We start from the raw sequence: 5065 nt of genomic DNA on the forward strand, positions 1-5065 counted from the left end.
TCGGTAATACTTCGTTCAGTTACGTATTGCTAACACCAAACATAATGAGTGGGTTGCCTCCTTCAGACCACCTCGTTCAAGAGACCATTAATAACTGGTATGTGCTTGAGGAGGGGGTTATACCTCACGTCCTGGTACCTTTTTCACTGTTATAACCTTTTGACCTTTTAACCTTCCCAAATAATGCTATTGGTGGTAGTTGAAATAACGATGTATACATACTATTATACTGCTATGCTTCCTCCAGAGTCATACATATAGTCTAGGATTATACATATACATTAGAAACATGTATATTCAAGGCAACAAGTTTACCAGCACACTATAATACATAGTCTAATTACTTCATTTTGTAGTTTATCAGTTAATCTAGCACAGGTAATTAATCCCATGTGTAAGTTAGACGTCAGGATTAGGTGGCATAGTTTAAGCTTAAGATCACCAAACGGCACCAGTTCCCCCTGATCAGAATAATCGGATCATGTCCATTATCTCCTGTCAAGCTCTAGGAGACAGGAGGGTGAGAGGGAGGGGTCGATTAGATTTAGTCAGCTCAAAAGTCAATCCGTCTATCCTTGCATGAGTCAACAGCAACCAGTTTATGATGAGCCCCTGTGTGTGTGTGTGTGTGTGTGTGTGTGTGTGTGTGTGTGTGTGTGTGTACACAATATCAAATCCACACACACACACACACACACAACACACCCAGATAGGATGATCAATCTCAACAGATTTCACGTGACTACACTTCGCCATTACGAACCACACAGTCATGATACACTTAAGTTTTTCATTATAGCTTCAGAAAACCCCATTATAGAGGCAGTAAATTATCCATAATAAGGTGACTACAACCTATCTCATTATACCTCCAACCAACTTATCTCATTATACTCCCACCAGTTGAGGCTGTGACGTACTAAAAAAAAAAGAGAGAGAGAGAGAGAGAGAGAGAGAGAGAGAGAGAGGCCCGACTGGGGTATCTATGGAGCACTTCACTCGTATACTCTCTCTCACAATAAACCTAACCTAACCTAACCATGTCCCTCCCGAGTGCACCATGAGAGCCAAGACCAGGAGGCGCCATGAACCATGTTAGCCAAGCAGGTGCAGCCCGGTGGCCGGATATGAAAAGCTTATGGCCCCCACCAACTCTGGCTACTGGACGACAAGCCCTAACCAGAAATTGTGTAGTCAAAGAAAATAAATACCAAACTATAACACATCCAACCAACCTATCCTAACCTAAACAACCTAACCTAACCTATCCTAACCACTAACCTAAACCTAACCTAATCTAACCCAACTTACTCGAGTTATATAGTAATTTTGGCTAAGTGAAATTCGACACGATTGGTAGGTTTCCATGAGTGAAGTGGGCGGGTTTTGGCAAGATGATATGGAGGATGAAAGGAGGCCCCCAATTGGTCGAGGGTATCATCCTGACCAGTCATGAGGCGCAGACGGGTGATTATGTGTAAGAGACCTTTCTCATTGATAAAGACGGAGGATAAATGTTTTGTTTTCTTGTTGTGGTATGTGTGTGTGTGTGTGTGCACGCCACCAAAAACAAAAGAAATACTAGAAACAAAACCTGTCGAATATTCCACCAAAATGAAGCACTCTTGTATGCACTGTTGGTATGCACTGTTAGTATGCACAGTTAGTATCCAATTAGTATGCACAGTTCGTATGCACAGTTAGTATGCATGCAGAACGAATGCATTATTTATATTCACGTTAAGTCTCTAGAGCACAACAGAGGCTAGGACAGTAGCCAAGTAACGTATATGAACTCAGCATATCAATAGTGTTTTATTTGTTTTCTCTATGGATATAATTCAGGCCTCCTTAAATACAAACTAACCTAACCTAATCTAACAACAACTAACCCAATCTAATCTAACCTTCCTCAACTTAACTAACCCCACTTAACCTAATCTAACCCAAACCTCTAACTAATCTAATCTAACCTTCCTTAACCAACCTAACTATTTAACCCAATCTAACCTTAACTTAACCTAACCCAATCTAATCCTAACCTTTCCCAATCATCACAACCCCATATCCTAATCCTAACCAACTTCAACCTAATCTAATCTAACCTTTCCATACTCCAACCTCAACCACTTAACCACAACTCAACCCAATCCCCCAGTGCAGTGCGACAGTTTGGTAATGGCAGCAGTACTAAGGCGTCTACCAAACAGGGTCATTCATTGCACTGTATGGAAACTGGTCATTACTGGCGGGCGTATGATGTGGTTTAGATTCCCCATTCCTCTTCTTCCTTCCTTCCCTTCATTCCATCTTCACTTCTCTTCCTTCCTTCCCCTTCATTCATCTTCTACTTCTCTTCCTTCCTCTTCTCCCTCCCGTCCTTCCCTCTTCCTACTTCCTCTTTCCCTCCTCTCCTTTCCTTTCTCCCTCTCTCTTTTCCTCTCCTTCTCCTTTCTCCCCTCATCCTTCTCTTCCTCCCTCCCTTCTCTTCTCCTCCCCTCCTCCGTCGTTCCTTCCCAGCCAGGATGCAATTCATGTTGGACTATCAAGGGAGGTGAAAGGGAAGTGGAAGGAAGAGAAAAAAAAATGGAAAGAGAAAGAGGAGAACTATCCTCCCTTAGCTTGTCAGACAATAGTAAAGTCAATGCATAGATTTTTGAGCACAGAACTCGTCAGGTCAGGTTAGGTTAGGTTAAGTTAGCTGAGCTTAGCTTTGCTAGCAGATTAGCTGAGGACCTCCCTCCTCCAGGTGTGTCGAGTAATTATGCTGTACCTGCCGACTTTATTAAGCTGTCGTGTTTGTTGAGGAAGTTTAGTGTTCTGTAATATATTGTGACACTTCCTTAGCTAATACACTTGTGTGTGTGTGATGTGTGTGTGTGTGTGTGTGTGTGTGTGTGTGCTCTAATAAGTTAAATAGAGTGCGTTTTTAAGCCCAAAGTTTGAAGGTAAGACGGATAGCGGTAAGCCACCCCAATATATCACCTGATGATTAACCTAACCTAACCTAACCTAACAACCCCAACTAACCTAACCTAACCATCATAATCTTCCTTCGAACTTACCTTTAAAATTCAACAACAACAAAAATCATTCTAATTACAACTAAGTCCTAGTATAATTTTGACGCCATTTTCTCTGCCAATTTTAGTAAGGTAGTTTATGTGAGTTAGATGCGCTCTCTCACACCTCTAGTTAAGGAAAGGAAAATTTAATACACAAAAGTTTTCCTGCAACGGACCAGTGAGTTGGCGGCACTTCAGAATAAACTGTCTCTTGTATTTTAGGTAATAAAGTAAGGTCGTGTTTCTTCTGTGTTATCTCCTTTATCTCTGCTTCTCTTCCTTCCTTCTTTCTTTCTTCCTTCTTCTCTTCTTCTTCTTTCTTCTCTTTCTCTTCTTCTTCTTCTTCTTCTTGCGTCTTCTTCTCCTCCTTCTTCTTCTTCTCCTCATTTTCCTTCTCATCCTTTATCTCCTCCTTCTTCCTCCTCTTCCCCGTCCTCCTCTTTCTTATCCTCCTCTTCCTCCTTCTCATCTTCTTCCTCCTCATTTTGTCTTCTATTCCTGCTTCTTCTTCTCCTCCTCTTGCTCTTCCTCTTCATCTTTTCTTCTCCAATTCCTCGTCTTCTTACCTAACCCTCCCCCCCCAGGTAGCCTTAAGGTGTCTAATCTTCAGGTGTGTGTGTGTGTGTGTGTGTGTGTGTGTGTGTGTGTGTGTCTCATCAATCTGCGGATATTTCTCATATCCTTTCTCTCTACAACTTGGAAATTTTGTTGAAAATGTCGCTGGCCAACCACACAGTTTTATTACTTTTCATGTTACTTTGATAACTTTCGCGCTCTGAGCACCCAGACACAACTCTTTAAAAACTTTTCCATTGAAATCAACAACTTTTGCCATTATAACGTCTTTACATCATGTAATCTGCTTTAGCCAATCAGAAACTCGATTGCCGCCATGCAATCTGCTTTAACCAATCAGAAACTCGATTGCTGACACTGGTCTTTTTTGTTTACATCACCTGATCTGTTTCAGCCAATGAAATTAGAGGGATGTTACCACCTTTAGGCTTTTGTTTACATCAAGTGATCATTTTCAGCCAATCGGTGATCGCAGGAGAACAGCAGCTTTCTCCCTATCCTTTATCCTCACGACAACTGTAGAAAGTGACAGGAAAATAATGAAATGAGAAGCACCGACACACACACACACACCTTTCTCCACAGTGGCAGTGTGTGTGTGTGTGTGTGTGTAAGTGTACGGGTGAGAGCAGCTCAGGAAACACTGGTGGAATCTAAGGAGTTGCCGACAATGTTTGAAACTGGTGTACTACAGGGTGACTTTTTATGACTCTTACTGTTTATTTTTTGCGTTGGAGTGAGGTGTACAGACAATAGCGGGGCGGAAGAGAGATTTTGTTAATAGGATGATATAGAATAGCGTAAATGGATGCCAAACACAACATATACTGTATAATAATTTAGACAAAATGGAAACGTAAAAAAAAAATGTGAAACTCTAATAAACACTTAGGAGAACTGTTAGTGAATATTAAACTAAAGTGAGACACAGGTAGATACGTACTTTAAGATAGATTCATGAGCAAATAGAAAATATCACAGCATTTGCATATCTGGGTCTCAGTCGCATCGCCTAATGATAGTATAAATTTAGAGGTAAATGTGGGTATAGGTTTTGCTCTACCAACTGTGGCAACGATTAATGGACCAATAGTAACGAGAATTCTGACTTTAAATGGACATGGGAACTGGTTAGGAGTGGGAGGTTAGGTTAGGTTTTGGTTAATGATATGAAACAAATACAAATAAATACTAAATGTTTATCGTATATGGATAAATTTAGTGATGAGAAGAATGTTGCCGATAATTATGATGATGTTGGAGGAACGGAAGCTGAATAATGAAGGCGAAGTCAGCTGGGGATAAGTGAAGGGAGTAAAACCAGGAGAATCTGAGAGAGCAACACTGAGATGAGGTATGACGATACTATGACGTAATGTGTGATGTAATAATTAAATATTTAAAATGGGGACATATCCTAGAAT

This window comes from Homarus americanus, unplaced genomic scaffold, assembly GCF_018991925.1.
Source record: "Homarus americanus isolate GMGI-L3 unplaced genomic scaffold, GMGI_Hamer_2.0 scaffold4896, whole genome shotgun sequence".
NCBI classification, from domain to species: domain Eukaryota; kingdom Metazoa; phylum Arthropoda; class Malacostraca; order Decapoda; family Nephropidae; genus Homarus; species Homarus americanus.